Raw genomic sequence first — 25,578 nt, forward strand, 5'->3', positions numbered from 1 at the left:
CTAAGGGAGACAAGCAGGAGCCAGGCTGGAAGTTAAAATCCATTAATCAGCCCCTAATTCATTATTGTCAGTTGGGGCAGGGCAGGTGTTGTAACTAATTTTGCAACAATGAAAGCACTTAGCAAGTGCAAAAGATCACTAATCAGGGCGCACTAAGGAAGCAGGTGCCAGCTAAAAAAATATTCTGTGACACATTAATCAGCCCCAAATTAATTCAGGTCACTTGAGGCAGGGAAGGTGTGCTTTGCTTTGCCGAAAATAATGTACACTGGACAACCAGAGGGTGTAGTGATGAAACAGAGGGTGGCATGGGTGGGCCAGAGGGTGGCATGAGTAGTCAGAGAGTGGCAGTGGTGACAGAGAGTGGCAGTGATGAAGAAGAGTGTCCCAAACAGGCTGGACACGTAGAAACAACAAGTTCGCAAAACTTGCGACCCGACAGGTAAGTTCGCAAATTGCGAAATTGTAAAAACCCTCGCGAACTGGCAGAAACACGGGCGAACACAAAAAAAAAAAATCCGCAAATTCGCGGGAATTCGCGGATTTTGCGGATTGCGAATCCGCAAATCCGCAAAATTCGCGGATTGCCAATCCGCAAAATCCGCTCATGCTTAGACAGGATACGAACTAACGCTATTCCAGCCACACATAGAGATAAGACGATGCAACATATTGAATCCCGCTACCCTTCTGCCCTCAAGCTCAGATGACACGACACAACATGACTGTGTGGAGATGATCGATGTAGTGACAAAACCTAGGCAAGACCTAACAGATGTTGCACTCCCAAATCCTGATGTAACACTTTATGTGGATGGATCGTGCATGAGAACAAGCGCTGGAGAGTTAGTGGCCGCCTATGCAGTAACAACGGACTGTAAGATTATAGAGACACAAAGAATAGACATCCTGTCAGCCCAAGCAGCAGAGCTCATCGCTCTGACAAGGGCCTGCATATGGGCAAAACGATTGAAAGTTAACATCTACACCGATTCCCAATATGCATTCGGTGTAGTTCATAATTTTTGAGTGCTGTGGCGATAAAGAGGTTTCCTTACCTCACATGGGGCCAGAATTAAGCATGGGCGAATTTTGCGAATCTCGCGTTCGCAAATTTTGCGGATTTGCGAACTCGCAATCCGCAAAATCCGCGAATTCTCGCGAATTTGCAGATATTTTTTTTGTGTTCTCGCGGGTTTCTGCCAGTTCGCGAGGGTTTTTGTACAATTTCGCAAACGCGAACCTACCTGTCGGGTCGCAAGTTTTGCAAACTTGTTGTTTCTACGTGTCCAGCCTGTTTGGGACACTCTTCTTCGTCACTGCCACCCTCTGTCACCACTGCCACTCTCTGACTACTCGTGCCACCCTCTGGCTCACCCATGCCACCCTCTGTTTCATCACAGCACCCTCTGGTTGTCCAGTGTACATTATTGTGGCAAAGCAAAGCACACCTTCCCTGCCTCAAGTGACCTGAATTAATTTGGGGCTGATTAATGTGTCCCAGAATATTTTTTTAGCTGGCACCTGCTTCCTTAGTGCTTCCTGTTTAGTGATCTTTTGCACTTGCTAAGTGCTTTCATTGTTGCAAAATTAGTTACAACACCTGCCCTGCCCCAACTGACAATAATGAATTAGGGGCTGATTAATGTGTCACTGGATTTGAACTTCCAGCCTGGCTCCTGCTTGTCTCCCTTAGCTGTAATTCAGGACCTTTGTGGCATATGTGTAACTATTCTGAGGGTCAGAGCAGGGTCACATAATAGTTGCAAGTAGGCAACTGAACTCTGGAGGGGCCCCTCAGGAAGCACTACAGGAAATGGCTACTAATGATGAGCTTGAACTTTTGAACCTGGTAAGTAGTTTCAGTTTTGCTAAGATCGTATTTCTGCAATTTAGCACTTATTCGCGGGGCGCGAAGTTGAACTGGGAAGCCGCGAACTCACGCGAACAGTGCGAGCAAGCCATAAAATCCGCTGCTCGCGGATTTGCGGATTTTGCGGGAAATTCGCGAATCTCGCGGATTGCGAATTTCCCGAAAATCCGCAAAATCCGCGAGCGGAACGGATTTTCCGCCCATAATTAGCCAGAAATACAACATGGCCCCCTGATTCAAGCCCTACTAGATACCATACACCTACCTACAGCCATAGCTATTCTAAAATGCAAAGCACATACCAAAGCTACAGACACCATATCCAAAGGGAATGACTTAGCGGACCGGACTGCTAAACAGACAGCCCAGAGTCCAGTGAATACATCAGACTCTCAGGTACCAACACAGACCGTCACGATGATAGTAAGGGACCCCTTGAAAGATGTGCAAGACATACAGACACATGCTACCACAGATGAAATAAAGAAATGGACTGAACAAGGAGGGGTCCAGACTGATCAGGGTTGGATGACCAAAGACCGAACAGTGTGGTTTCTCCCTGACTCCATGGTACAAGTCATAATTGACACAATCCATAGCCCCGCTCCCCTTGGCGAGAAAGGTTAGCTAGACAGTTTACGGAACATCTAGTTTAACAAACACCTAAGAGCTGCAGCCAAGCAAAAAGTGAAAACTTGTATGATATGTTGCCAATTTAATCCTGGTAAAGGAGTACCAGTAGAACAGGGTGGATTCCAGCCTCCTGATCATCCTTTCGAAGTCCTCCAAATGGATTATATCCAAATGGACAGATGTAGAGGATACAAATATGTACTAGAGGTAGTGTGTACCCTGACACGATGGACTGAAGCATACCACGTCCCAGACTATGGTGCCCAGACAACCGCTAAGCAATTAGTGAGAGAATTTTTCCCCAGGTATGGGTTACCAAGGGTCATCTATTCAGACAATGGACAGCCTTTCTCTTCCAAACTAATGGAGGCTGTTTCTCTTCTACTGGGATATTCCTGGAGATTTCATTGTGTCCGACACCCTCAAGCAGCTGGCCTGGTAGAAAGGCACAACCAAACCTTGAAAACGAAACTAGCCAAAGTATGTGCAGAAAAAGGGATAGACTGGGTCACTGCCCTCCCGGTCGCTCTCTTTTACATGCGGATGGTAGCACAATTCCAGACGGGACTGTCCCCTTTCGAAATAACGTTCGGGAGACCTCCTAACATTTGGGGTGTTCTTCTCCTAGGAAACTAACTGAAATTGACTCTAACCTGTTGACAGATTACTTGGCTTCCTTGATGTCTGCACTCCACTCTTGTCGTTCACAGGTTGCAGCAGCTTTTCCAGATCACACCACACCTGAGGAACACACCGTCATGCCTGGTGATTGGACACTTGTGCGGAACTTCGATCGTACCAGCCCCCTGGAGAAAAGGTGGACATCTCCCAAGTTGGTTCTCCTGACCACGAGGACGGCCGTCAAAGTGGAAGGAAGAAAAGGTTGGCTCCACGCCAGCCCTTGCAACATTTTTTGGACCAATACCAACAGACAATGTGCCCTGTTCAACGGCTATAAATGCCCCGGATGTAAATAGCATTTCACCACTTCCAGAACTCACTCCTCAACAGGAATACAGATCGCGGCTGCAATCTCACCATAAATAGACTAAAGACATTACACCTGATCATAACGAACCGGTGGCTAATTAAGCCCAGGAACAAGCTCTTGGTGAAGCGGCTGCTGGGAGGCGTTTTGATCTCGTGTACAGATACATTTTGATATTAAATTAATAGACAATATGAGGAGAAATGACATGATGGACAAATTAAAAAGGACTAATTATGTGAAATTACTGCATAGCAGGTTCTCGATTTTTTTATTAATAATGCTACTTGTTTGCTGTTTAGCGGCCTGTCTGGGTTGGATCTCATGTATCGTTTTCCCCCGCATTCTTCCACACTTGTAAAGAATACGACTATGCATTCCCATGTTGATCTTCCCCCACACCTTGAGGACAGAAGAAAGGAATTTATAAATAATACATTCATTTCCACACTCCATAAACACCAACTCATAGTCAACAAGACAAACTGTTGGGTTTGTGGCTTGATGCCACATTCCGTACATAAGGGAATGCCCTTTTTCTCACTCCCGTTCGGTTATTCAGGGTCCGCCTATGCATTAGCCATGATATTTTCTGCCTCAGTCAGAAACATTCCCCCGACAAAATTGAAAAACAAGAGTAATTGGAACGAAGCAAAGACAAAAATAGTAAAGGCTGTTTCTAAAATGGTGGATCTTACTGTGACCTGGGGGAAGGCCGAAGATCACAAAAATATCAGTTACTCTCAGTCCCATGACATCGCTTCCTTCAGGGAAATGTTTTCCGTCAATCAAAGACAGACAGATCAAGGAGGTTGGGTAGTACCACAAAACGGCCTGTTTTGTATAAGAGGAAAAGGAAAGGGGGAAGTAATGGGGAACAGCGAGTGTGATAGGACAAATACACTACCCGCTCCCGATTTTCCGACCATAGTAACTGCCCCAAACACCTATTTCATCTGTGGACCCCATGCACGCACTTGGTTGCCTCAAGGCTGGTCTGGAAAGTGCTACATCGCATTCCTTTTACCACCAACTTACACAGCCCCTGCCAATTACCACCTGATTGACCCTCTGACCCAAGTTAGAAGACAACAAAGTGGGGTCATAGATGCAGAAGATACTGCAGGACAAGAAGCTGGAGATTTCTTTAAAGGTTTCCTCCCTTTCTGGGGACCTATGGTAAATAGTCGCCACATCCGGCAACTAACTCGTGTAGTTCAGGCCGCCATAGATGAAACAACTGGCACCTTAAATAACATTACAGCTGAAGTAGCTGCAGATAGACTCATGACACTGCAGCACCGTATAGTTTTAGATGTCCTGTTAGCCGACCGTGGTGGTGTGTGTAAGGTAATAGGGTCCAGTTGTTGTGTATTTATTCCAGACAACGCCCCATCAGTTTATTCTGCTATATCCCGCCTCCATGTACTATCCGATAAATTGGATATGGACACTGGCACATGGTCCCTGACCGGCTGGTTGTGGGACCTCCTGTCCAGCTGGGGGTGGAAGGCACTAACAGTTCTGGGCCTCGTCTTGGCCACTATTTTCACCTGTTGCCTCTGTGTCTAGTGTGGCCCCGCCCTTTGTGGACTGTGTGCCACTACCTGTACTCCTCGTCCACGAAACAGAGGAAAGAAAAATGAAATAATCATGTTGCAAGAACAAGTATACGACCTAATGAAAATAGAAATTGATTAAGAATTTCTGTAATAGGGTTTCTATGGGTCAAGGAGGGAATGTGGAAGTTGACTAAAAACTCCCTTTTCTTCCGGGTGTCCCATCATGCACCCTATCCACTCTAACACCGACCAGGCAAGCCGATTTTTTTTACTTCAAGCACGAATCCTGTTATACCCCCCCCCCCTCCTTGCCTGTTTTCCTTTTCGTTGTACTGGCACATGCAAAGAATGATGGCCAGCCATCATGTATCTTACGGGTTTTCCGTCCCGTTCGATATTTTCCCTTAGATCAGAATGGAGTCAGTTGGATGGTTGTCTCGCCAAAACCCCCCCTCCCTAACTTTACCAAAGAACGAGCAGCTCTCGCTCATCAATGATCTCTCAGCTTGCGGGGACAGCCACGGGTTGGGTCAACAATCAAGGGAAATCCTAAACAAGCACACAAGACAGCCACGAAGAAGAATAGTTAACCACGGCCCATTCTCCTTCTTCCCAGCTGCACACACATACCATTGTGAAACATCACCGCCCTTGTGTGGAAGCAAGGAACGCACAATGCCTCGTCCTCTTTACCTTTCCGACAGAAATGACCCTGTAACAATGCCTCGATTCTCTGTCCCCAGACACTAGTAACTCTGTAACTTGTCACCACAATCACCCTGATGCAATGTGTTTGTCTATGTCTAAATGTAATTCAAGTTATTCTTTAAACGAGAACAAGCATGCCATGTCTTCCGTATGATTACATCATGGATGATTGAATCAAAGTCCGGGGAACTCCTTCTTTTGATTGTACTCGTAAATGTATATAAGTGCTGTTATGTTCCAAGTAAATCAGACTACTCCTGAACCCGCTTGGTGAAGGAGCTCTCCCTTAACTCGAGTTCTGGAATAAAGCCCTTTTAAACTCGAAGACCACGGACTCTGCTCCTCATTTTATGTATTACCTTTCTTGGGTAACTATAGAAATTCTGACAGCGTAAATAATAGGTTTTTTTATTTACCACAGATAAAAGGAGCTAAGGTCTAGGTGAAATTCTCTGCAATTCTAAAGATTACGTGGAGCAATAAGATGTATAGCATGCAAGACCCAGAGGAGGTGGATGTTCTCTTGACTTAGATAGAGTGGACAACGGCTGCCTCACCTAGTACTTAGGAACCTCTCTTCGAAATTAGGGGAGAAATAAACTTGATTTGAAGTGTTACATACTGGGCCAGTTTGATTTAAGCAAGTGTTATGGAGTTTCTGCACATCCTTCAACGGGAAGGAGTTTGTGAATGGTGGACTACATTGCCTAAGGATAGGAGGAAGGCTTCCCAAATGGGAAAGAGAAAGGGTGCACAGGGTGTTGGGAGCATAGGTAAAAAAAATGTAAAAATATGTCCTCATCTCGCGAGTTAGTAGTAACAGCATAACTGTTTTAGGGAAGTCCCCACCATAAAGGATTAAGCAAGGTAGTTCGCACAGAGGCGCCATGTGGTTACAAGGCAAGGAATAAGGATGAAAAAGTAAAAATATTAACCTGGAATGTGAATGGGTTGAGATCTAGGAGTAAGCAGGCAATGGTGGCAGAGTATCTCGTTGATAATGAGGCACCCATTATAATGTTTCAAGAGGAACATCCGGAGAAGAAAGAGAATAGATACTGTTTTAGTAAACTACAGGGGTGCAGGATGCAGTGTGTTCGGATCAGAGAGGCAGCACTAGAGGGGTGCCCTTAGTCATCAGGTAAATCTCAGTATGAAGTATGACTCGGATAGCTCAAGTAGATGGCTGGTGGCTTACCTGGAGATTCAAGACAGTGCCACTTACTACTGTCAAAATAGCAATATTTCAGATGCGTTGGAGAAGTTGCAAACCAGTCTTTTGGAGGCAAGGATTCCCATCATCCTTGGAGGTGATTTTTATATAATTTTAAATAAAGATCTGGATAGAACATCTAGGGCTAAATATATGAGCTCCCCTAAGACATCGCTTAGGTTACAAGACATGATAGTCGAGTTGAATTTATTAGACATTTGGCACAGGATTATGGGTGCAGCCAGAGACATTACTTTCGATAGCAAAAAGTACGGCCATCACTCACGGTTAGAATATTTGTTGGTTGATCAGTCTCTGAGAGATGAAGTTAAGTCAGTTGTTCATGTCCCTGAGTTACTTTCAGATCACTCTCCTGTGTTCTTATCCTTAAGGAATCGCAGGAACAGAGAAGGTGGCCCCTTGATAGAACTATATTATTGAATGAGGAGGTGGCTGTAGGCCTGGCAGGTACGACTACTGACTTCTTTCATTTTAATAAAGACCCTGTTAAGCTTCAAGAATTGTGGGATTCATATCAGGGGTATTTAAGGGTCGAAATAAGCGCTAAAATGAAATGTAAGAGACAAGCTACACAAGGGAGGGATGAGATGTTTCTAGCAAATATCAAGATGAAAGAAACAGATCTTCAGAAGTCTTCATTAGAGACATCATCTAGATTATCTATTCTACAAGGGGATGTGGAGGATGTGCAAACAGAGTATGAGTCTCAGCTCGTAAAGAGAATCCAGGATAGATGGAAAGTCAGTAAGCTGCATCATTTCTCCTATGGTGAGAGGTGTAGCTCGCTTTTAGCTTGGAAAGCTATGGTGGGCAGAGCCAGGAAAATAATACAAGGTTTGAAGGATTTGGATACTGGGGTGTTTTTAAAGACAAATGTAAACATTAGAGCGAAAGCTTGGAGGCATATGAGCAGCCTCTATAAAGAAAATCTACAGCCAGGAAAGGAGTTTATAGAGGCCTGTTTAAGGGAAGTAGATCTTCAAAAAATAACAAGGGCACAAGAGGACTTATTAGGGTCGGAGATCACTGGGAAGGAGATAACGGCTCAGTATAGGAAAATGAGAGGCGGGAAAGCTGCATGCCCAGATGGTCTTCCAGCAGATTTATGTAAAATAATAATAGATAAGCAAATTCCCTTTTTAAAGGGGTTGTTTAATACTATATACATAAAGAGAGAAGAGGAGCAGGCATCATGGTCAGTGGCAACTGTAATCCTAGTTTTGAAACCGGAAAAGGACCCTGCTAAAATAGAATCCTATAGACAAATATCCCTATTGAATTCAGATTACAAGATCTTTTCTGGGATATTTCCCTCGAGGGTGGCTGGGTTTATTAAGGGTATTATCCATACGGGAAACAGCCATCACAACGCAACTTTAACAACGCACTACTATTACAACGAAACTTCTACAACGCAACATCCATTACAATGCATGCTATTACAAAGCATCCCATTACATCCCAGATGCTATTACAACGCATGCCATTACAACGTAAGTATGGGTAAGTATTTTAATTAATTAATATTAATTTAATTTATTTTAATAATTAAATTAATTATTTAAATTATTTATAATTAAAAAAATATATATTTTAATATAAATTATTTTAATTTAGTAATTTTAACACCTACTCTATCCAACACTTACCCTACTATTATACCCCCCTGGAGTTAGAATAGTAATTTAAACCCCTACACTATCCAACAATTACCCTACTATTACACCCCCCTGGAGTTAGAATAGTCATTTAAACCCCTACACTATCCAACACTTACCCTACTAGTACACACCCCTGGAGTTAGAATAGTAATTTAAACCCCAAAACTAACCAAACACTTACCCTACTATTACACCCTCCAGGAGTTAGAATATAAAATAAAAATATATTAACTAAAATTTATAATTAATTTAAATTAATAAAAAAATGTTTTAAATTATATTAAAATTAAATTAATATTAATAAAATTAAATACTTACCTATACTTACGTTGTAACGGTGTGCATTGTAATAGCATCTGGGATGTAATGGCATGCGTTGTAAAAGCATGCGTTGTAATGGATGTTGTGTTGTAAAAGTTGCATTGTGATGGTATGCATTGTGAATGTATGTGCTGTAAAGTCATACATTCATCCATACTGATCAGAAAGGCTTTACCCCGGTGCTAAAGCATCTGATGATGGGGGCCATAGGCTTGGGGGAAGCTCAGAAATCTCTAAAGGTAGTGGCTGTGGATGCAGCTGAAGCCTTTGATTGGGTCCACTGGGAGTATTTTGGATTTCCCCAAAATATAATAAACTCAATACACAATTTGTATAGGTTCCCCACAGCAAGTCTGTTTGTAAATGGAGAGCTCTCACATCGCTTCCAAATAACTAGAGGATCAAGACAGAGTTGCCCCCTATCTCCCCTCCTTTTTAATCTCCATATTGAGCTCTTAGCACACCAGATTAGAGCAAGTACCTCCATTAACCCTTTCAAGTCAGCTGGATTGGAGGTTAAATTAGCCTTATATGCAATGATATGGTAACATATACAACAAATCCACAGTCTGTAATACCTAGTTTGATGACGAGGGCTGAGAAATTTGGCAAGATATCTGGATACAGGTTAACGAGGATATAACTGAAGTTATGGATTGGAACCAGAGAATTATTAGTCACGGGGCAAAATCCCAAATGAGGTGCTTGAGAATTTTAAAAGCTCTGAAATTGGAAGACACCCTGCAGGTCTTTCTACTGATCAGAAAGGCTTTATCCCGGTGCTAAAGCATCTGATGATGGGGGCCATAGGCTTGGCGGAAGCTCAGAAATCTCTAAAGGTAGTGGCTGTGGATGCATCTGAAGCCTTTGATTGGGTCCACTGGGAGTATTTTGGATTTCCCAAAATATAATAAACTCAATACACAATTTGTATAGGTTCCCCACAGCAAGTCTGTTTGTAAATGGAGAGCTCTCACATCGGTTCCAAATAACTAGAGGCACAAGACAGAGTTGCCCCCTATCTCCCCTCCTTTTTAATCTCCATATTGAGCTCTTAGCACACCAGATTAGAGCAAGTACCACCATTAACCCTTTCAAGTCAGCTGGATTGGAGGTTAAATTAGCCTTATATGCAATGATATGGTAACATATACAACAAATCCGCAGTCTGCAATACCTAGTTTGATGACGAGGGCTGAGAAATTTGGCAAGATATCTGGATACAGGTTAACGAGGATATAACTGAAGTTATGGATTGGAACCAGAGAATTATTAGTCACGGGGCAAAAACCCAAATGAGGTGCTTGAGAATTTTAAAAGCTCTGAAATTGGAAGACATCCTGCAGGTCAATTGGTAAAAAAGTGAGCCAAGAGGTTGAAAGATTATTAGTAAGATGGTCTAACATTTATGGTAGAGCCGACCTCATCAAGATTATTATTCTCCCAAAAATGACCTTCCTCTTCAAATCTATACCCCTTACTTTCCAGAGAGAAGGCATTGCCAAATTGCAGGGTAAAGTAGGAGCTTTATTTAGGACGCAAAGGGATCTAGGATCGCCTGCAAAATATTGTGAAGAAATCTGGGGGCAGTGAGTTTGGCTCTTCCTGATGTATTGATATGCGTTCCCCTTTAAGAACTTTCGTATTTTTGCCAATAAACCAAATAGAACCTCTATGGGTAGATTATATGAGGCAATGCTTAGTGGACTGGGGCGAGTCACTTTTTGTTTAAATACAGGGACCCAAAATACTTTTAAAAAGTCAGGTTTACCATATCGTATTATACATCTTTGGCACCAATCTGGGATTCCCCGGGAACTCCAAAGTGCTTGGTAGATCAGCTAAGTCAACCCCTAAAGTGGTTGGTCTAAGTTGTTAGGCAAATCTAAGAGCAGGTGCGGGTTTGGTAGAGTGGGAAGTGTTAAGGGCTTGTACTAACGGTCAGCCAACAAGATTCAAATACTATCAGTTACGATCATGGTGGCAACCCAAAAGTGGGCAGATGAGTAGGAGGAACCATGGCTTGGGCAGGTGATGAATAAAGAAAATTATTGCTATTTGGGCCTTTCTTGAGGCCAAAGACAAGTATACGCCAAACATAACCACATTTTGGAAAGGGGGAATTGTGGAAGGAAACTTATGGCAAGTATCTTTTTCCACATTATATGCGGTGGTGAAACCTGCCTCACTCATGAGAAAGCATTTGTTTACCACACACAGGGTCTACTGGTCAACAAGTAAGCTCTCAAAAATCATCGGAAGAGAAATTGGATGTCTGAAGTGTAAGTCCCTAACAGAAGATGATATACATATGTTTATGCAATGCCGGATAAGTGTCCCTTTTTGGCTTTCTGTATGCAACTTCGTCTATGGGGTGACAGGATACCAAATGGAGGTGCCCTCAAATTATATTTTTATGGGCTTAACCCTTATCCAGGTTTTGGGGCAAGCTCCCCTATAACAAAATGTGTTTTTATGTGGTTTTACTGGCAGGGCGAGAGATATGTAAACTTTGGAAAGCTGCTAATATCCCACTTTTTACAGACTGTGTCAAAATAATCAAGCAGATAAGTCAGATTGATATAGCTAGTGACCCCCAAAGCCCGGATGGGGTCTGGGTACATTACATAAACTGGCAACAAACTAGCGGGTACAATGATTATGCAGTGTCTGCTGGACTCCCCTATTTTCTTCTCTCTCTCTTTGTGTTTGGGGAAGATCACAGAGGAACAGCAATACTTTTGCGTGGGCAGACCACCCTCTCCTTTTAGGAGATGAGAGCTGCGCATTCAAGGAAGTGATGGTGAGATGAGGACAAACTAAAAATATTCATTGTTAGTTAGCTGTTTAATTGATTATCAGTTAGGTCACTTGTTATACTAATTTATTTTAGTTATATTTCAGGTGTGGGTTGCAAGGCATGTAGGGGTATAGGATAGCAAGTTAATTAAGTAATAGTTAAATAGCCATTATTTTTAATTTAAAAATGAATTATCACGATGTTTATGATTTTTTTAAATTGTTTCATTAATTGTCTTTATTTGTTTAAGATATATAGATATATATATATTTTAATACTGTTATGGAAATATGTGTTTGAAGTTAGGTAGTTTATTTACTGTTCCACAGACTAGAGTGGGAAGAATACATATAAATCCTTTGAAGTCCAACACTTTCCCTACTGTTAGACTGTTAGAAGTCGGAAAATATTTTTAAACCTTTCACAGTTCTACGCTTTCTCTACTGTTGAATAAACTGGAATAGGAATGGTGTATGTATGTTTCACAAACTCAAATACATTTTCTAATATTGTTTACATTTACTTGTTATTAATATTTGTTTATATTTTTAACGTTTTCGTTTTTTAAACGTATTTTTATTGCCATTTTCAGTAGACATACAATATACACATCTCCATCTAATTCTCCAAGTGATGTTCAGCTCAACCTTTACACAGATGCAGCACCACCATGATTCCACGTTGCCCAGGGCATGAATAGTGCAACAGCTTACATAGGCCCCATTCTCCCCGTTTAGCCACAGGTTGCAACAGATATATACAAGATGTGCTCCTTGAATGGCCAGCCAACTATGTAGTGACACCTATGTTGTGCACTCTGTCCAAGTTAATGCTGGCTTTAAACTGAGCGAGGGTCAAGTAGTCATACCATCACCTCGCACACGTGGAGCGGGGGTGAAGCCAAAGTCATAGGGGTGGTGGGAGGAAGAAGCAAGAGGCACCTTGGGCTGTCTGCAGAACCGTCTGCACATTCAATGATATCCAACAGTAGTCATACCTCACTAACACCGTCAGCTGGCTCCAGGCCACTGTTATCTGTCACAGATCGGTCCGTGTCTTTGTCCTCGTCTTCCATCCACAGATCTGCTATAGGGTGTCTGTGCACCTCCTGTGCCTCCTCTCTCTGCAACACCCTCTCCTCTGCCTGGGCCCATAGCATTACATCCCTGGTCCATGTCTCAACACAGGTCCCCAATGATTTCCAGACATAGGCATTCTCCTTTTTGCATTGATCAAGCCCAAATCTAGGAATCTATTACATACCTTTTTGAGCTTAGGTCTAGGGAACGCCCCCAAGAGGGAGACTTCTATGGTGTTCTCTAGTGTGCGGTTTAGGATATTGTTAAGTCTCCTTAGGACAGCTCCCAAGAATGTCCGCATCAACATTATGTGGTTGAAGTCCGCATCTCGTGTTGTGCATCAAGAACAAGACCTAGGCTCCCCCCCATATATCGCCCCTATACTGCACTGTTTCAAGTATGTCCTGTGTGTGTGGTTATACTAGATATAGTTCAGGCAGGTGTTGCATGACACCTTCTGGGGGTATGCCAACCACATTCCCAATCAGCATCCAAGATGTTGCACCCCAATTCTGCCATCCAACGCCATCATAAAGTGTCTAGGGGCTTCCCTACCAAACACATTCATCACCCTGTAGAATAACATGATTAAATGTCTCCAGGTTCTCATCATCAGCTGGTGCTACAGGACCAAGTGGATCACTGGTTCGGTATCATCTTCACTCCAGATGTCTCAGAATGTTTGTGTGATTGGGTCGTAGATGGGGAATTGGCCCACCAGCAGCATTGTCTGCACCATACGTTCTGGCAGTGCGATAGGATCATTTAGCCGGTAGCAGTTGCCCACTCTTACCATCCCCACCTCAGTTTGGGCGCTCATCTGTCCCACCCTGAAGTACATGAATGAGTCTTCGTGAGGCAGCCCTACTGGTGGGAGCTTGGGGACGTAAAGTGTCCTACTACCTGACTCCTTAATGCATTGATGCCAGCAGCTTAAGGCTATGGCCAGGAGAAGCCCTGGTCATGAGATCTTCAGTGCGGTATGAAGCAGTTTAGCTAGTAATGTTCCCTGCTTGGGATCTGTCAATATCCTACTTATTTCTGGGAGTCCAGCTCCATCAAGCCACCGGTTGATGTACTGGAGTTGTATGCCAAATGGTAGATTACATTGTCTAGGACCGCAAGTCCCCCCTCCTGAGGTGGGCGGCGCAGAGTGGCCAGAAAGACCTGCTCTCAACTTCCAGCCCATATAGGCTCCAGTAGGAGGGAGACCAGTTGCCGGAACCATGACGCCATCACTTTCACTGGAAAGTTCGCGAAATAAAGTATCCCTGGCTGCATGACCATTTTAGTGCATGCCATTTCAAGCAACTTCAGGGAGCGCCAAAATGGGATGTAGGATTTCAGTGACTGTAGTGCCCTGCCCGGGTTTCCCTCCGGCAGGTCGGCAGAGTCATGATAAATATGAATGCTTAGATATTTAAATGTGTTGAGACCCCAAAGGATGTCCGGTTGGCAGCCTCCAGGTTGGAGGGCCTCATGCATCATGGGGAAAATACAGTTCTTGTTCCTTTTCCCCCACAGTCTGGATGCAGCCCCATACTCCTCGAGCAGTTGCAGTGCAAATCCAATATCCCCTTCCTCATTACGCTGTTATATCAGCAAGTTGTTTGCATAAAGGGAGGTAAGATGTCACCCTCCCTCTACTATGAGTCCCCTATCCTTATATTCCATCTAAACATATTCCTCCAGTGGCTCAACACCCAGAGTGAAGACCAGCGGGGTTAACTGGCAGCCCTGTCCTCTACCCCAGTAGATGTCATAGGAATCCATAATGATGCAGCCCATTTTCACCCTGGCCGTGGGTTTGGAGTACAACAGACACACCCACTTAGCCCATTCCTTGCCCAGTCCCACCTGGATCATGACCGCCTCTAGGGAAGTCCCATTGCAATATGGCAAAGAGCTTTTGCAGGTCCACTGACATGATCATGGCCTGGGGACAGTCAATCCAAATCTTGCTGTGAATGATATTATACAGCCGTCTGAGGTTGTAGGAGGTGTTGCAGGCAGGGATTCACTCATTCTGGTCTGGGTGTATCAGGCCTGCGTATACAGCTCTAGTCGAGAGGATAAAACCTTGCTCAGGACCCTTAAGTCAGTATTGAGCATAGAGAGAGAACAGAAGTCTGCGGTGCCATCCTCTGGTGTTTTAGTTTTGGGTAGTTGCACAACCAAGGCCTCTCTGGTCGAGTCCAGGTGGTGTCCCTGTTTGAGCAATTCCTTATACATTGGTTCTAATTTAGGAGCCAACACTGTTGTGTACGTCACATAGAACTCTAGGAGGAGCCCATCAGGACCTCGCTATTTGCTAGTAGCCATGTTCTTTATTGGGGCTTTTAAGGGCTGGGCTTTGATCAGTCCTGCCAGTGTCTCAGCCTCTTCTGCCCATGAACCTCTGAAGTTCATTGTGATCTACGAGTACCCCAGGCATTTGTAACTGGTCTCATCTTACCAGTCCATAGAGGGAAACATAAGAGTCCCGGAACTGCAAGTTTATATCTTTTGGGGAACAGAGTGAGCTTACCCCAGTGACATCACACGAGTGAATGGAGTGCCCTAACCCTCAGAGCATATAAAGCAGGCTGATAGCCTCCTCTGTTTCCCTTCCTCATTGTGCCATAGGCTATATACTCCTTATATGTATGGAAGCACAGAAGCTCCTTTGCCGAGTGACTCTGCTCCCTGGCCTCCAATAAACAAAGGACAGCATCTAGCGCAGTCCCATGTGCATTGTCTAATTCATGAAGAGTGTTGTCAAGCCTTGCAAGCTCCAGGTTCAGCTCACAATGGATCCCTACTATTTGGCTCAGACAGTGCCCCTTACCACGGCCTCCCACTCTACCAGCCTGTTTGAGGTCATTTTCAACATTCTCTGTGGAGTACTGACCTACCTGTTTAAGCAGTGTGTCCCTCAACAGCACGCCCTCCAAGGCTATAGAATGTAGGCACCATGTTAGGATCTTAGGGTGGTCCCCATCTTCCCCCTGGCCATCTCCATAACCAAATCTTCTCCCTGAGACTAAAGAAAATAAATAACAAAGAAAACGTGTCTCAACTCCTCGGCCCTAAAGCATTGCAGCAACAGCAGGCCACCCAACCAGTAATACTTAAGAATGGTGTTATGTCATTTATCCTCCATTCCTACTATGTGGGATCAGAGGTGGGGATGGGCTTCACAGCAAATTCAGGGGCATAATATCAAGGGCACTATCGCCGCTTTAGCAGGATTTTTTCCCACTAAAGCAGCGAAATTTTTATCACCCTGTTATCAAGCTGTCGCTAACTAGTGTTAGCGACAGTTTTCCGGCGATAGCGACCATCTAAACTATCGCCATGCATGGAAGAGATAAATATCGCTAATGATATGCGAAGTAGGCGTACCCTCGCTAAATCTCATGAAAAAAGTCGCTAACACACTATCGCACTATTACCAATGATCGCCTGGACCTGCTTAGCGACAAAAAAAGTCCTGCTAAGGCCCTTTAGCTGGAGATAAAAAAGAACTGCTAAAACCAGTTCTAAAATGGAAAAACTGGAGATAAAAGGAGACTATAAAGGGAGACCAGCCCAGCACAGCCCAGACACAAAGATGAGGACATGCAGATGCCATGGAGGCACTAATCATTCAGCTCGGAGTACCACAAAGAAAACAACCACCACTGCTGCCGCCACCACTTCCTGGACCACCACCAAGGCAGCGCCAAAGACGACAGAGGCCAATGCGCACACGTTTCGTCCTTGTTGACCTACAACCAGAGGATGTCATAGCCCACTACAGGCTCAAACGAACATCCATTGACTAACTCCTGAACCAGATAGCCCACAGGCTGATATGATACCACCAACCCAGCGGATAACTAATATCCCCCAGCAAACAAAGCTGTTGGCTTTGCTACATTTCTTGGCCTCAGGGACTTTCTAACCTATTCTCACTCACAAGAGGGGAGAGGGTCTATATCTAATTCAACCACCCCGAACCCCCTAAATTACTATGGTACACACAAAAGAGGGGTGGAGAATGACAAAACATATACGATAAAGATTGTTTACAAACAAAGATCACAAGTGTGCAAACACTGGCACACTCATGAGTGATGAAAAACTGCCCTCACTCACACACGATGTGTGTGACATGCTTCATCATCGGGTCTGCTACAATGCCCGGGTGTAGCCACACTCCGGGCGGAGTATAGGGAGGGGGAACAATTTTTTTTTTTAATATACACAAGGACAACGTGTAACACACAACTAGAAGTGACGACAGTGTTCACAAACAAAAACCAACAGGTCAAGACTGAGTACAGTGAAAAACAAGAAAATGCAGTACAGACTGATTAAAACTGGCTCCTGGATATCAGATATACATTTTATTAGTAGGTTCCAAGGTCAGGATTAAAAAGGACTGGATGGTGGTACTAGGAAAGGATATTAGGACCCCCCTAGTACCCCTCCTTTACTGCTGTAGTCAACATGTTTCAACCCCCTATCGCCCTTAATTACTGGGTTACCTGGGTCTTCTTCAGGACGTCTTCCTGTCCCAGTCTAATATAGTATACCCCTTACCTTAGTTAGGTTGTTAACAGGGGTGAAGGTCACTCTTGCCCATCAATAAGAGGCTATGTGGAGGGGGTTCCGCCAACACGGTGACACAACGAGTTTATTGAGACAGATCACTTGACCTGGCGCATGGGGGGTGGAGTCCCAAGGAACACAACTGTTCCGATGGTGTCCTCCAGCGACAGTCGTGCCCCTCCTTGATGCGCCGTGCCAACCTACAACATCCATACTTGGAGGTGTCTCACAGGCATCCTTTTCAAAATTCCTCCCAACTGTGTTGGATGGCATAATCAGCCTGATACCCCAGCAATTCTACTTCCCCAACACTGTGCGGGAACAGCTCCTGGTCAAGCAAGGATTCCATGCCATAGCAGGGTTCCCACAAGTTCTAGGCACAATAGACTGCACACATGTCCGATTTGTGCCCCCTGCGGACAGTGCACACATATATCGCAACAGAAAGCACACTCATTCCCAAATCAATATGAGATGGGACCACTGCATGCACTACTGTTTGCTGATCTTGATGGGAAGTAGGTCCCGGACCTGACTCAGGACTTGCAGTGTTCATAAACATGTGCCTGCTACTTAACTAATTTGGCTCCCATATGGAATTTGTAGTCATGCAACATTATAAAGTAATTCCTGTCTGTTTTCTGATTTGGGAGTTGACCAAGCTTATGAGGCCACCAGGAAGATGTCCATACGAATGACGCTCCTCATACGACTATCACCTCTGTTGAACCACCATTAAGTTCCAGGCAGTGATTAGCTACCCATGCAGTAACAGCCTCCATACACAGGGAAAATTGTTAGGCGAGGAGGTCTTGCCTTTTGAACAGGGTGAAGATAAGCAGAGTATCAACAGCGTATGATTCACTTGAGACCCAGTGCACCTACACCAGGCTGGAAAGTGCCAACAAATATAGATCAAACTGTTTTGTGTTCAATATCGAGCCCTGAGGGTCTCCATGTAAGAGTGGAGTACTTACTGTAGAGAATTTTGCGTGCACCACATGAATGCCCCTTGAAGTTATAAAATAACTCATCCATCTAAGAGCTATGCTCTTGACTCCACATGACTTCAGTCACAGGAGAATTAGCCCATGAGTGACGGTGTCAAATGCTGGACTGAAAAGCTACAGGACCTGTGCACCAGTCTGACCCATGGCTGCTCCTTGACCCAGGGTTTCACTAGGCAAGAGCAACACAGTTTCAGTGGAGTGTGCAGCTTGGAAACAAGATTGCGATAAGTGTAGTAGGGCATGCTCAGTGCAATGGTTGGTGAGCTGTAGATTAACTACTTTTACAGCAACTATTCCACAGTAAAGGTAGCGTTGAAGTGGCCCACAAACAAAAATACACTTCAGGGCCTATGTGAGGTTTCTTCTCAATGGACGGACAATGTCTTGTTGACATTCAAAGAGGACTGTACATGATTGCAATTAGTGGGAGAACAGTAATGGCATCAATGGCATGATGCAATGACCTACTTGCATCTGAATTTCTGTGTGCGCAGGCACCTGCTGTGACGCTGTTATGACAACAGTTGCTAGCTTCCTAATCACATCAGTTGCTAGCACTCCAAACTCGTCTAAGGTTACTCCTTTGACTGCTATATCCATAGTGGTTATGCTGCCCATGTCCTGGTGAGCCTCCAGAGGAAAGTTGACAGAAATCTCTGTCACCTCATCTGACAATAAATTGAATAATCCATTATAGCACTCCTCAGATGTATGAGGGGGCTAAATCAATCTCAGATCGCATTGTAAGACTTTCAGTAAGTCAAACATGTTTGCAGATGAGTATTCAGACATATCAATTTCCATGTCATAAAAGTTCAGTTGCATGCCCCCATCTGTTTGTAAGATTGTGATTGTACTTGCTTGTAAGCCACCTTAACTATGATACAATAGTTCTTATGCCATCGTTGTGTTAGCTGTTTAGATTATTTCTTTTGCCTATCGTACATTTTTGTTGAACCTGGCAGAGGCTATAGCTCTCCTGGCATTGTCAGTGGACCATGGTGCTAACTCATTGAGTGCCTCTGTTAAGCAGGTTTCTACTTGTCTATTGGCTATGTCAATGTCCTTACCCAATATGGGTTCATCTACATGTGAAGCCAGTGCAAATGTCTTTGTCATAAATCATCCCAATGCCTGTGGGTCACTGTGTCATTGGGTTTGCATGTTGTTACAACTTGACGTGGGATGTGGAAAGGGATACTATGGTGGTAGTACCATGGAAATGGCCCCAAGCATTTAAAATTCCATGGTTGTTATGTCATTGAAGATGGTATCTAGGAAGTGCCCTGCTTGGTGTGTGGGAGCAATGTCTCATTTGTGTCAGGTGGAGCATGATGAGCTCATCACAGACTATAGGTACCTCTGATTTCTCTACATCATCAAAGTGTATGTTGAGATACCCTAAGATGATGAATACATTGTGTGGGATTGCTCTATGTTTCACTGAATACCTACGGCTACTGAAGAAAAGTGAGATCCTAGGCCAGTGGTGTGGGAAATCTGGAAGCATGCTATGTTGTTATCGTCAATGATGGTGGGCGTGGATAAATATCCTTCACATTTGGACAGGTCTGCCTCTCCCATTCGGCATGTGAAAGTCAATTTGTAACTAATTGCTAGACCACCCCTTCCTTGTCCTACCTGATCCTTTCTTGTGATCCCATAGCCGTCGGGTACAGCTTCAAGGATGTCAGGGTTGGAAATATCAACAAGCAACGTCTCGGAAATTAGCATCTCATTTGGGGTTTGTCCCTTGAGTATGTTGTGGTCTACAGATCTATGTTAGGTAATGGACCGACTATTCAGCAGGAGGAAGGACAGGTCACTACCCAGTTGTGTGACCATAATCAAGTGTGAGATCTCATTGTTGCTGTGTCCACCATTTAAAGTCTCCTTGTCACTCAGGATACATTGCTGACATACATATCCAAATGTAGGAATCCTGCTCTGCAGTTCATTTTCCGTGTACTCAATGCTCTGATGGGGTGTACGATAGGCAGGAGTTAGGGGCCTGGTCCTGGCTGGGTGTGGACAGGTGCCAAAGTGCTGGCCCGAGCAGTGCATAACGAGAATTCTAAGGTGTGCCCTCCATTGTGGCTCAGTGTGGTGACAACCCTGGTCTGCCTAATGTCAGACAACATGTCATATGTCAACATGGACAATGTATGTTTAGCAGTCATGGCATGTGAGTTGTAGTCTAAGCCAGGAAGGAGCACTTAGTACAGGGAGTGGATGCTGTTGCGTCTGCTGAAGTCAATGGTGTTGGTGAAGCAAACAAGCCCACAATGGTCCATGCATGTAAGGGGTAGCTAATTGTTGTTTAGGGCAAGCTCATGACATGAAACATCATGTGTCGTGCGTTGCTGCAGGCTGGCCAGCTGCAGCAGCACAGAATGTCAACTGTGTGTTGTGTCTTCTACTGCATCCAAGTCAAGTCAAAAACTTTATTCGGAAACATGTAAATCATGTCCATAAAAGTACATACATACAATACATGTTAAAAGAAAAGTACACTTAACAATCGCAATCTGCTAAAAATACAGTATGATACATATAGCGAATCCAATAACACACTTTAAAAAAAATTCCAATGAATAAATTACTTTAAAAGTTGTTTGCTTAAAAATTCATGCTTTTCCTAGAGCTAATGGCCCTGAGTAAATAACTGGCCGTATAAAAACAGATGTCAGGGTGATGCAAATTAAAAAGTAATTTCATTGCCGCTTTGATGGTTCTTGCTCCAAATTTAATAAATAAAGGTTTTAAAAAGAATTTTCGATATTCACTATACAGGTTACATATAAGTAGAAAATGCTCTGTGCTTTGTTCTGAAATGTTGTCGCACCGACATGGACCTATAGGGCGCATCTTAATCTCAGGGAATGCAACCAATAGGTGGACCGTACCCATCCTCATCCTGGTAAGGACAAACCGATGTTGCCCTTTGGTCACCTGGGAGAGGTAGGGGTGTAGGCCCACAAACTCATTCAGTTGGTTGTAACGTATACAGGTGGAAAGTTTGAGATCATACGTGGCTCGTCTTTCTGCACAATGATTAAAAAAGATTGATTTCAGACTCTCTTTAGAGAGATCCGAAGCAGAACAGTGATCTAATGTAACGTTTAACCCAAACACACTAGAGAAAGATTCAATTGTGTATTTAATCCATGGGATTTTGAGAAAATAGTCTAGACGTAAACAATCCTCAATGATGGCCCTATTAAAAGATGTTTCGTCTTTCATCCAGACCGAACGCCATAACATCAAAGGTCTCAACAGTAATAGATCATTTAGATGATGTAGTCCTAATTCTTTGTGGACCAAACTATTAGCAGTGGATGTCGGGAGACACAATAATTTTTTCAGAAAGGTATTCTCTTCTACCTGTAGAGGTTCTACCCTGGTTACCCCCCATACCCCTGCTCCATAGAGAGCAGCCGAGAGACACCTAGCTTCAAAGATCTTAAGCATTACTTTAGGCCTTCTACTACCTAATTTACTTGCAAAAGCAAATATTCCATTGGCACTCCTGATCATTTTGTCGCGCACCACCTTGTGCTCGACATCCCATCGGCCATTTTTGGAAAAGGTAACCCCCAGGTAGCAGAAATTTTCCACACACTGCACCACCTGGCCATCAATAAGATACCTATAGGGCTTTTTAGTTTTGACATTACTAGCTCCACACTCCATCACATATGTCTTGCTCTTGTTAATGACCAGCTTTCTTTTTTCGATAAAGGCCACAAATTTGTCCATCAAAAGCTGTAGACCCCGAGGGGTCCTAGAGAGCAACACAGCGTCGTCCGCATAGAGTAACACGGGGATGGTACTTGTGTTTACTCTAGGGGCGTCCGCTGGTGCCTTCTTAAGGATCGAGTCTACTTCATTAATAAACAGAGTGAAAAGCAGGGGTGCCAAAACGCACCCTTGTCTAATACCTCTCCTGACCCAAAATTTGTCTGTGCATTCGCCCGAAGGCCCGTACCGGACACTCGAGCTGAGCCTCTCATACAGGCGGGCCAGAAAATATATAATTTCCCTAGGTGCTCCCATTTCTAGCAAGGTAGTCCATAGTATGGCGTGATCCACCAGGTCAAAAGCGCTGCTCAGGTCAGCGAAACAAAGGTAGAGTGAACCATTTTTTGCTCGGGTGTATTTCCCTATCAGGAGTTCCAGGTTTAAACATTGTTCAATGCAACCTCTTCCTTTCCTAAACCCGTATTGGCAGTCTGTCATTATCTGATTAGACTCTGCCCACTCTTCTAGTCGGACGAGGAGTACACGGCTCATAATCTTGACGGACGAATCCAGCAATGAAATTGGCCGGTAGTTTTTAACGTTTTCTCTGTCCCCTTTCTTGTGAATAGGAACTATTATTGATTCGGACCAGGTGCACGGAATAGTACAGTGAACAGCAGCATTAAAAACTTTGACTAGTACTGGCCCCCAAGTCTCAGGTGCAAATTTATATACATCAACTGGGACACCATCGGGTCCCTGGGCCTTTCCGCCCTTACTAGCCCTGATACTACTTAGGACCTCTTGTAAGGTGATATCTAGGCTAAGTACTGGCCAGGAGCAACTTATCGGCAACATTACCGTGTTAGGATTAAAAATGCCAGAAAAATGCTGTACCCATGATTCCTTGCCTACGTTTGAGGTCAACACGGGGAGTTTATCATCCTTTAGAAAGGGGCTGTTAACTACTGCCCAGAAAAGGGTACAGTTATTCGATACAGCCGCTTGATCAAAACGCTCCCAGGCTTCCTCACATAGTTCAGCTTTCCTTTGCTTAAGAGCTGAGTTATAGTCAGATCTAAGCTTAGCTACAACCGTTTTGTCTCTAGGTTTGATGGATAATGCCTTTTTTAGTGTCTTCAGTGCCACAGTACATGCATTATTGAACCATCCCCTTGCTTTATTATTATAATTTCCAGCAGCCCTAGTAAACTTACCACTAATAAAAACATTGATTTTTGTAAAGTGGAAAATACAGGCCTCCATATTTGATTTCTCATCAATAATTGATGTGATGTCATTTAAGCAGCATGAGATAATGCAATTAGAAGTTACTTCAGCTTTATCCCCTGCCCACCTTATTCTAAATCCGTTCGGCCTATGTACCTCAATGTTTGTGATAGGGCTACTATCTGGAATTATGCAAACTTCCCAAAACCTAGTTTCAATAACAAGACAGTTATGATCACTAACCATGTGGTCTACAACCTTGACATCAGAGCTAAAATGAGCTAGTTCGGAAGACATGCAAATAAAATCAATTACAGTGTTCACCCCTCTCCCTACAAAAGTTGGCAAGCTATCACCCTTCTCATCCTGCTCGATCTCTAGGATCTCCATATCATGGGCGAGTAGGAAGGAGTTCAGGGTTTCTCCATATGTATTGTGTTGGAAATGTGTAGCTGGCTCTCCAACACGGTTCAAAGTGCCACACAGCTTTTGATTAGAGAGCGGGCAAACAGAAATGTTAAAATCTCCAACATATATGAAATCAAAAACTGTATTAGAAGCTTTCATCAATTGTTTGATTGCGACGTCTAATTCTAAAATAACCATATATCTGCTGGCATCAAAAACATTATTATACATATTAATCAGGAGGATGTTTTTGTCTGCCTCATCAACTAACCACAGCAGTTGGGAGTTATTGCCCACGGTGATATGCTCCTTCACCCTAATTCGCATTTTCACAGAAATCAGAATTAGCAAACCACCTTTGGCCCTCCCTGAGGTAGTTGCTACTGCTGGTAGCTCATAAGCTACAAAACCATCAAGGCCCTTGAAGTTTAAACACCAGGTCTCTTGTAAACAAAGGATATCAAATGTTCTAATTAATTCTAACCACCCTAATACTTCAAATTTAGAAACTAGTCCTGCTATGTTCCAGCTGGCAATGTGGCAAGATGTTGATGCCCCCTCTATGGTATTACAAGATATACCCACAGACTTAGGCAATGTACCACCTAAAGAATTTGAGGTCTGATTTAAGTGTACTCCTGCTGATACTTCGGCAATCTCGTGCCTGACCTCTTGTCAATCGCAGTTATTAAGACCAGACAGGGCATCAAATCTGTTATGTAATAGCAGGCTTGGTACTAGGGGAGAAGCCCAGCGGTTATGCATATTCAAGTTGTTATCCCATCCTAGCGCTGGCGTTTTTGGCAGGGTTACATTTTGCTGTTCCCCATAGAAGAATTTTAATGTTAGGGGAACCACCGTACCTTTTCTACGCTGAGGCGGAAGAATATGTGTTAAGACATTTGGAAGTACATCGGGGTGTGCAAATGTTACCGCCACACAGTCCCCTTTAAATCTTTTAGGGCGATTCCCTATCCAAGGGACACGCTTAACTGCTTTAATGTCATGCGCCAGTTGCTGTAACCCTCCAGGCGCTAACCTCATATTACCTGAGAGCCAGTGGAGGGCCTTGCTACTCAGAGAGCTAGATGACTCGGTGATGCCGTCATCCAAAAGGGGTACATTAGCTAACACCAGTACAACGGGTGAGGCTTCCTCAATAAACTGCAGTGGGTCTGTACCGTGAACTTGTGCTTGTGGTAAATTTACTAACAACGGACACCCTTCTGCTGTTGTTACATGTTGATTAACTTTCGGGACCGGCATGTGGACTGGGTTAGTCAGCATACCAGATGTCCCTTCTCCAACATGATTAATCCCTTCGGTGCTATTTCTTGTTATTAGTAAAGTATTAAGGTTGCCTATTTCCTCCGTCAATTTAGTTTGCACACCTCCAAGTCTTTTTACTTCAGCCTGCAATTTATCGATTTTAGAGATCAGAGGTTTTACAATTTCAATAAGTTTGCCCTCTATAACCTCAAGCAGTTTACTCAACATTTCATCATCTCCTCTGTTTCTTAAAGTCCCTTCCCCTACAGCCTTTTGGGCAGCTCTCGAAGGACCTGGGGATAATGTTCTTTTCCTTTTCACTCTTGGCCTTGGGCCGCCCTGTTTCCGCTGATTCTTCACACAGGTGCGCACAGGCCGGGGTGTGTGCTCAATCGGTGGTAAATCGTCCTCCACAGGTCCAGTTTCAGTTTCTGGGTCTGAATCTATAACATTTTCTGAGTCTCCATCCAGAACAACAGGGGATGG

This window comes from Lissotriton vulgaris, chromosome 7 (assembly GCF_964263255.1).
Source record: "Lissotriton vulgaris chromosome 7, aLisVul1.2, whole genome shotgun sequence".
NCBI lineage: Eukaryota > Metazoa > Chordata > Amphibia > Caudata > Salamandridae > Lissotriton > Lissotriton vulgaris.